At 36.4% G+C, this 9,783-nt stretch overlaps 1 long non-coding RNA gene across 1 annotated transcript; it reads left to right on the forward strand.

The window, feature by feature from the left end:
• Window positions 1-6,386: 6,386 nt before the first annotated feature.
• Window positions 6,387-7,789, forward strand: LOC117290856. The gene is made up of 3 exons (XR_004519092.1): window positions 6,387-6,427; window positions 6,997-7,196; window positions 7,750-7,789. It is a non-coding gene; the product is annotated as an uncharacterized LOC117290856 (long non-coding RNA).
• The last annotated feature ends 1,994 nt before the right edge of the window (window positions 7,790-9,783 follow it).

Consider the following 9,783-nt stretch of genomic DNA (forward strand, 5'->3'; position numbering starts at 1 on the left):
ATTTGAACACCAAAAATACTCATTAGAGCTTGTTAGGTGTTCCGGTAACAGCCCGAACAACTCTTTTTTAGGTGTTCGGGCAACAGCCCGAACAACTCTTTGATTTTGTTCCGTTGTTTTTTTAGGTGTTCGGGCAACAGCCCGAACAACTCATTGATTTTGTTCGTTTTTAGGTGTTCGGGCAACAGCCCGAACAACTCATTGTTTTTGTTCGTTTTTTTTTTTTATTAGGTGTTCGGCCAACAGCCGAACAACTATTGTTATTAGGTGTTCGGCCATCAGCTGAAAACCTCTTGTTATTGTTCGAGTTTTTTAGGTGTTCGGCCATCAGCCGAAAACCTCTTGTTATTGTTCGAGTTTTTTTTTTTTTTACTTTTACTTCTTCTTCTTCCCAGGAACTTATATCCAAAAGATAACTCAAGATTGAAATTGAATTGAACCTTGAAACTTGGCACATACTTGAACCTTAACTTGAAGACGGCACTTGAACAATGACGTCATCATGACGTCATCTGGTGTCGAATTACGTTAAATCAAAGTTTAATAATTAAAAAAATCATAACCCCTGAAGTACACAATGGATTTTTACAATCTATACCTCATCGGAAAGGTCTTTGAAAAATAATTAAATGTCTCACAGAGATGACCCCAATTTGACCTTGTCTTCCGGTTCAAACCGGACGTTGAAGCCAAAAATGCTTAAAAAGTCACAATTTAAGCTGTGGAGTCAATATGAAACAGAGTTTGGACATGGTTTTAGTGTACGAAATGAAGTGTAATTCATGACCTTCGAAATTATTACATTAATGACGTCATAAAAATGTTACAGTTTGTTACGACGACGAGTTAAAATTTCAAATTTCTTTTGAGCAAACTTCATGTTGAATTTTTTTTAAATAGATAACGACTATAAAAGCCTAATTGTGAAAGTTGAACAAAATCGGCCGTTGCATAACGAAGTTATATTAACGTGCAAAGTGCCGTTTTTAGTTCAATTGGCGATAAAGTCTGTACAGTTCCCTCACTGTATTGCGCAACTTGCGTGTGCACTCAAGGTTTTGACTGCATGCTACGTGTATACATACACGCGACAAGCCAGGTCTTGTCACAGTTCATCGAACTTTGCGGTTTGTTGTTAAGCTCTATGTATGTGCGTGTGTGTGTGTGTGTAAATTGAAAAGGTTACTGTCTTTCCTTCATTGCTTGCAACTGGTATAGACCATGTTACCTGTGACATCACATGTTTACAAAAGAGCCACAGAACCTGGACTTCCTGCAGGCAGGATTTGTACACGGCTCAATGGGAAAATACTTTAAATCTTTCATTTTATGGAGATTGCACTGTCCGATTGTCATCAACTTTGGATATAAAGGAAAGGGGCACATCTCACAACTAGTTCAGCTCTCATTTTAATAGCCATTGAATTTATGTGGAAATTATGATACAAAATGTAAAATTTCTCATATGTCCCATGCAGTATCTTGCCTGCCAGTAATTGCCCTGGAATGTACAAGGTCACTCTTTTGTAAACAAGGGTCACATGGTCTATACCCCGTAAAGAACGATGTAGCCACTGCACATGGACGTGTTGTTATCTGCCGCCAGAAGTGTGAAGTTGTTTTCTGTAACAGCGCCCTCTTACGGTGAAAAGTTTTGAAAGAAAAATTGTAAACATCTTGCGAGTTTTCGCAGAATTTGTAGAAATGAATGACAACTCATTTACATTGACAAAAGTTGAGTTACAGTGTATTTAAATTTTTAGGTAATTCGTGTTAGTGAATTTGCAGTTATTGGGGAAAATAGCAAGTTAATGTAAATTTTATGTTAGGGGGAAGTTTATTGTTCGATGAGTTTGGCGAGTTTTTGAGGTAGGAGCGAACTTATGTTATGAAAATAAAAGGAGTATGCCTGTGAATTCATTTGTTATTGTTTGCAAACAACTGACATTTATATTAGTTTTGTTCCCCCGTTTGAATTTTCTTTTTCCATGGGCAAAATATATAAAATACGAGAACTTTGGGAGCAGTCGCAGTGAGTAAATCTAACTTTATAGTAAAACTTCAGTCAGAAACAATTTCTGCAATTATTTTACTTGTATACAAGTCTTTATTTCAACATATTCTTTAAAGAACAAACAAACTGAACAATCTTTAAGAATTTCTTATAAATGATGACAATATTATTATATGATTCGAAAGAGTACAATATCTTTAAACCCTGGGTGATTTTTTTGCATGTGAAAAGACTTATGTACAACAACAGACTTATGTATAATTGTTTATAACGTATACAAAAGAGTTTGTGTTAGAGATTAACCAACATTACTGCAACTACAAGAAATTACACATTGAAGAATGTGGATTTTGCACTCATTGCTGACACACTGTAGATGTGTTTTGGTTCCAATAGTTAATGCAACCACTGTAAGATGTGACCAAGATGTAAAATACATTATAATTTACATTTGTAATACTCAAGCTCCTGTTGGTAAGCAGTTTGCATCAGCTAACTATTTTTCTCACATTGATTATATTCATACGAAACTTGTGGCAAAGAAACAAAATTATCATAAATTGTTATTGACACTGTCTGTGGTCCAGCCCAACAGTAAAAGGAAACTAGACATTAAGTGTTTGTGAACAAACACGAAGCTGTTCCGTGATGTTTTGCTTGGATTATGTGCTTCATTGCCCAAGGAATATATAACTGGAAAAAAAAGTTTCAAAAAAGTTGTGTAGCTCTTGGTATTAGGTCACACTTCCCGGTTGACCCACAAGTAAAGGTCAAAATGGGCCCACAGCTACCAAAGACTAATCTGCAATGCCAAGGAGTCTATAACTGAAAAAGTTTAAGCAATCTGTTGTGAAGATCTTGATATATAGTCCCACTTCCGGTTGCCCAGAAGTAGAGGTCAACATAGGGTCACAGTTTTTCAAAGTTAATATTTATTGCCTTAGAGTCTATAACTGAAGTTTGAACAATGGCTTTGTACTTCTTGAGATATGGGCCCACTTCCGGTCGACCCGGAAGTAAAGGTGAACATGGGGTCAAATGTGTTTCAAACTAATCTTGAATGTCCAAGGAGTCTATAACTGAAAAAAGTTTGAAAATCGGTTGTATATTTCTTGAGATATGGTCCCACTTCCGGTTGACCCGGAAGTAGAGGTCAACTTGAGGTCACGGTTTGTCAAAAGTTATATTTTTATGCCTAAGGAGTTTATAACTGCAAAAAGTTTTATAATCTGTTGTATAGTTCTTGAGATATGGTCCCACTTCCGGCCGACCCGGAAGTAGGGGTCAACTTGAGGTCACGATTTTTCAAAATTAATCTCCAATCCCACCAGAGTCTTTAGCAACAAACAGTCTTAAAATCGGCTGTATACTTCTTGAGATATGGTGCTGCAAAGATTTTCTGATTGAATATGCAAATCAGGGTCATGTGGTTAATTAGTTACCAGTTGCCATTTTTCAAAAACAAATTAAAGATGCAAACATCACGACATCGTCTTCTCAGACTCTCTCCAAGAGTCCTCAACCCATACAGGTCCGCAGTGTGTTGCAAGAGCCATAGAGATGTTTAAACATTGCAGTGAAAGTGACTGCACCCAATTTATGAAGTACTACGTTGTACCCATGATGCCAAGATTCTAATTGATTAATTAATTAATAGACGAACATTGATTGCTTTTATGGACTGAAACAAATCTTATTAGAATCGGTGTATTTTTCTACACATAATATGATATTTAGGAAACTAACGAATAAATTATTTAGAAGTAATTGTGTTTTTGACCAGTTTAAAGTATAGATTTGAAGAGCCATTGTGTTTGTGCACAGACACAAAACATGCATTAGGCCTACATGACGTCATGGTGACGTCGTCCAGAATTTTATGTCGGAAATCACATTAACAGGACCTGACTAGTGTATAGCTGAAAAAAGTTTCAGGATCGGCGGTCTAATTTTTGAGATATGGTGTTAACTAGGTTTGCTAATTAAATATTCACAAGCTTAATTAAGGCTTATTAATTAAATTTTTTTACATTTTTTACGATAAGAATTAAGCTTATGTTCTAAGCTTCAATTTGGTATAATAAACTCACTCTTTCGTATTATGGTTTAGGAGATTAGGCTGCCGCAAAAACGTGTACAAACACTATGGGATTTAGGGAGAAACAAAGAATAACTAGACATTAAGTGTTTGTGAACAAACACGAAGCTGTTCCGTGATGTTTTGCTTTGATTATGTGCTTCATTGCCCAAGGAATATATAACTGGAAAAAAAGTTTCAAAAAAGTTGTGTAGCTCTTGGTATTAGGTCACACTTCCCGGTTGACCCACAAGTAAAGGTGAAAATGGGCCCACAGCTACCAAAGACTAATCTGCAATGCCAAGGAGTCTATAACTGAAAAAGTTTAAGCAATCGGTTGTGAAGATCTTGATATATAGTCCCACTTCCGGTTGCCCAGAAGTAGAGGTCAACATAGGGTCACAGTTTTTCAAAGTTAATATTTATTGCCTTAGAGTCTATAACTGAAGTTTGAACATTGGCTTTGTACTTCTTGAGATATTGGCCCACTTCCGGTCGACCCGGAAGTAAAGGTCAATATGGGGTCAAATGTGTTTCAAACTAATCTTGAATGTCCAAGGAGTCTATAACTGAAAAAAGTTTGAAAATCGGTTGTATATTTCATGAGATATGGTCCCACTTCCGGTTGACCCGGAATTAGAGGTCAACTTGAGGTCACGGTTTGTCAAAAGTTATATTTTATGCCTAAGGAGTTTATAACTGAAAAAAGTTTTATAATCTGTTGTATAGTTCTTGAGATATGGTCCCACTTCCGGTTGACCCGGAAGTAGAGGTCAACTTGAGGTCACGATTTTTCAAAATTAATCTCCAATCCCCAAAGAGTCTTTAGCAACAAACAGTCTTAAAATCGGCTGTATACTTCTTGAGATATGGTGCTGCAAAGATTTTCTGATTGAATATGCAAATGAGGGTCATGTGGTTAATTAGTTACTAGTTGCCATTTTTCAAAAACAAATTAAAGATGCAAACATCACGACATCGTCTTCTCAGACTCTCCCCAAGAGTCCTCAACCCATCATAGAGATGTTTAAACATTGCAATGAAAGTGACTGCACCCAATTTATGAAGTACTACGTTGTACCCATGATGCCAAGATTCTAATTGATTAATTAATTAATAGACGAACATTGATTGCTTTTATGGACTGAAACAAATCTTATTAGAATCAGTGTATTTTTCTACACATAATATGATATTTAGGAAACTAACAAATAAATTATTTAGAAGTTATTGTGTTTTTGACCAGTTTAAAGAATAGATTTGAAGAGCCATTGTGTTTGTGCACAGACACAAAACGTGCATTACATGACGTCATGGTGACGTCGTCCAGAATTTTATGTCGGAAATCACATTAACAGGACCTGACTAGTGTATAGCTGAAAAAAGTTTCAGGATCGGCGGTCTAATTTTTGAGATATGGTGTTAACTAGGTTTGCTAATTAAATATTCACAAGCTTAATTAAGGCTTATTAATTAAATTTTTTTACATTTTTTACGATAAGAATTAAGCTTATGTTCTAAGCTTCAATTTGGTATAATAAACTCACTCTTTCGTATTATGGTTTAGGAGATTAGGCTGCCGCAAAAACGTGTACAAACACTATGGGATTAAGGGAGAAACAAAGAATAATAATAATAATAATAAAAATAATAAAAATCTCGACGAAAACAATAGCTGTTCCGACTGGATCGGAACAGCTAACTAGACATTAAGTGTTTGTGAACAAACACGAAGCTGTTCCTTGTTGTTTTGCTTGGATTATGTGCTTCATTGCCCAAGGAATATATAACTGAAAAAAAGGTTTCAAAAAAGTTGTGTAGCTCTTGTTAAAAGGTTTTACTTCCCGGTTGACCCGTAAGTAAAGGTCAACATGGGCCCACAGCTACCAAAGATTAAAGGAACACGTTGCCTTCAGATTTCACAAAATTTCACGTTTGAGGGTGTTCCTTATACTTATTAAGAGTTGTTCTTGCAATAAAACACATTTAATGTGTTGTAATTAGTGAATGGTAATTAAAAAAAACAAACACTGACCTCTGACCCCGAAACATGGCCCGCGAAATATATACGTTTTTCAAGCCGTCAAAACGATCGTCCGTTTATGCGCGATGCACACAGCAGTTAGGCTGGCGCCGTAGCCAATGGCCTGGCAAACCTACCAGAAGAACACGAGGTAATATACCGTTCTCTACCATACGACGTTGTGTGAAATGTAAACACACCATTTTGCTGTCAAAATGGATCGCCGAAAAACACAGATTCAGCTCATTGCTCTACGCAAAGAGATGATTGAAGACACGTCCAAAAAGAAGGAAAGGACACCTCGCCAATCAGGGTAAGAATAATGTAGTGGGACATGGACTAGCCGACGAGAGAGAGAGAACGGACCGTGATTGTTTATACCCAATGCAATGTTATTGTTAGTTATTATTGTGGACATGACACGTAAATTCACAGCCATGAGACAGCCGCAGCACTGAGTTGTGAGAGAGTACATAATGTACATGTACTATGACTAGTTTACATGTAATTTTGTAGATCTATTCACTCGGTGCATAGATGGGGGTGGGGATTCGAATCGAGTGCCCAGCGTACTAATGACTTGGCATAATTTACCCTAATTTACTTTGATGCTACATAGTACAATTAAAAGAGTCGTTTATCTGGCTGGGAAGGGGAGGGCTTTTGTAAAAATTGTAGAAGTACATTTAAAAATAGTACAGATTTATGAAATGTTTTTTGTATATTTTTAACAGTTTACCCAAAATATTGTACCCAAGTCAACTCGTACCCAAGTCAACCCGAATTCTTTCAAAGAAGTGTGACCTGTCAAACAATAAAAAATAAAATTTTTGAGAACTAATATAATAAGTTATATCAATGGTTTTCAATTTCTTGTTGAAGGTACTATGTGAGCAGATGCCAGGACTTGGCGTAAACATCTTGGAGACCTCGTCAAACCCGGCACCTCCAAGTCCACATCATCCACCTCCGCAAAGCTCTTGCCAAGCTGGTGGGTTTGTACCAACTGTAGGGAGATGCCAACACAACAGGACAGGTCATGCTGCAAACAAAGGCCGGATGAATGCTTCTCAAACTTGGCAGTAAGAGACTGATTATTTCATACTGTCAATGGCATGTGCATGTATAACAATATACACATGTACTGTCAAAGCAGTCCAGTTTTGTTACATGATATTTTGATCTGTGTCCCCCCCCCAAAAAAAAAGGAAACAAAGTAAATGTGTAAACAAACATTTAATAAGGAAACACAAATTTAAGCTTTCATTGATTGTAGTTACTTGTAAACAGCCTCCTTCGCCAACGTTGCATTACCAAAATACTTCACACTGAACAGCCACATCCTAATAACATCATGTCTTTGACCAGCAGCCGATTTCACGAAACTTTACGCAACTGCGTAAGTCCACTTGTGCAACGTTTATGGAGCAACTTGCGCCATTAAAATTGCGCAAGTGGACTCACGCAGTTGCGTAAAGTTTCGTGAAATCGGCTGCAGGGAGGTAGTATTTGCTAAAATGTCACTTTAATGAATCAACATCAAGTGCATGGGTTTTATATTCCATATACATGTACAAATAACCAATTTTTATTTTGTTAATTGTTGCAAAAATTTTTGTGTTTATATTTGAAAAGATCTTGAGGCACCTTGTTCTGGACCACCATTAGAGTTGGCACGACATCACAGGAATGACATGTACACCAGAGCAGCATGATGTACACAACAAATGACTTTGCCACCCAGCCAGCCTTCACAGACAACATGTGTCATGTCAGAATGGTACTGGAAATAGAGTAACACTACCTGGTTACTGTGTTTGTAAAATCAGGGGTATATTTCCAGATAGTTTCAACTTTCATTTACACATGATTTATGCAAAACAGGTTTAACAAATGGCAATATTTCCCGTTGTCAACAAGTAGATTCTTATTCCTAAATTAACACATGTCAATACTTAAACTTATTATTATTTTTTTTTTTGCACATTACTTATGTCAACAAATCATTGAATGTGATGTGAGCAGAGTTTGTTTTCATCACAACGACATATGATTAAGTTTAATTTGAAGTACATGGCCAATTGTTTATACAATCATATTTATTGTATTATTTGAGATTTCGATATTTTGTAACAAAAAACACACAAGAACAACAAAATGCAAAAACATAAACAATCTGTATTCAAATAAATTTATCTGAAATATCTTTATTCTGTATTCATAAAGAGACATGGATCATAGATGCAACAAGTTTGATAAACACAGTGCCATTTCAATTTTTTAACCTTAACCCTTGCAAGTGTATTTTGATTTCAAACCACATGCCTGTTATGAAATGCTGTTTTAGAATGATGTTTTAGAACTAGTCATATTGTTGACTAGCAGACCATGTTAGTGCGAATAAGTAAAAGTTTTAAAGGAAAACCACCCAATTTCAAGTCATACTTGTGTTGATCATTCTATTCTACTTTTAAAACATCCTTTCTAACCATACAATGCATTTTACAACCAAATCACTCGATTTAAGGCATTGGTCTTTCTAAAGGGACTTTATACCTTAGATGTTGGTAATTACTAATTTGTGATCATAAAACTCACTTGATAAAGTCTACATGATGAGAGGCATGTCAAAGGACTTGTTTCTATACTGCAATGGTGTTTTTCTTTCACTGTTTCTTGCAGCTTTTATTGCAAAATTTAGCCCAAATTGTCACAGGTTTATTATTTTTATGCATAAACATTGAGGAGATACACCAACTATTACTAAGGATACTGCATGGGACTATAGTGTTCTTTGACAAAGGACAAATTTAATTAATGTTTGCAAATACATCGTGTACTGCTGTGAATTGTAAAAACATGTCTCAATAAATTGACCATATTGTTTTATAAAGTTCCTATAAATTTGTGACAAAGATTCTATTTGATTACATACAAACTCTAGAACTTGCCAATAATGCTAATAATGCACTGACCTTTATGTCTTATGCACACCTGTACAGACATTTTTGTAGCCAAATTGTGGAAATTAAATTTAAGAAGTGGAAAATCTGGATTTGTGTTTTGCTACAAGTTCTTCTGTTGGTAGTAGTGGTGGTGGTATTAGGGGGGGGGGATGGCGGCTGTGGGTAGAAGCCATCCTTGCACCATTAGCGGTAAGCCTGGGCGACTAGTGTCGGACTCCAACTATTGAATCCTTAGTCGAGTCGCGACTATTGTTTTCAACTATCCGGTTAAACGTGCTACAAAAATAGTTTAAAAAAAATTGTGTCTACCTGTTTGGTGAACCAATTTAGTCGCTCATTACTATTCATGACAACATAATTTACTTACAGAACACAGACATCAGTGACACAAATCTTCAATCTTTTCCGCTTGAATTAGACTATATTGTGCTTGCGGCACACATTGCCACAGTGCATCGTGATAATTAAAAATTTGTCGCGACTAGTGTCGTAGTCGCAACTATTGGATGGAGGTGCGACTAGTCGATTAGTAATTTTCACTGGTCGCCCAGGCCTAATTAGCAGAGTTTTCCTGCCCAGCGAAGAAGCTGGTTGTCATCTAACCGTGCTTGGAAAACTTCTTTGATGTACGTGTACTCTTTCTTGTCCATACTGGCTTCAATAATCACATCACCACCCAACTTTCACTGTGACCTGGCAATCA

Source organism: Asterias rubens, chromosome 5, assembly GCF_902459465.1.
Source record: "Asterias rubens chromosome 5, eAstRub1.3, whole genome shotgun sequence".
Lineage (NCBI taxonomy): Eukaryota > Metazoa > Echinodermata > Asteroidea > Forcipulatida > Asteriidae > Asterias > Asterias rubens.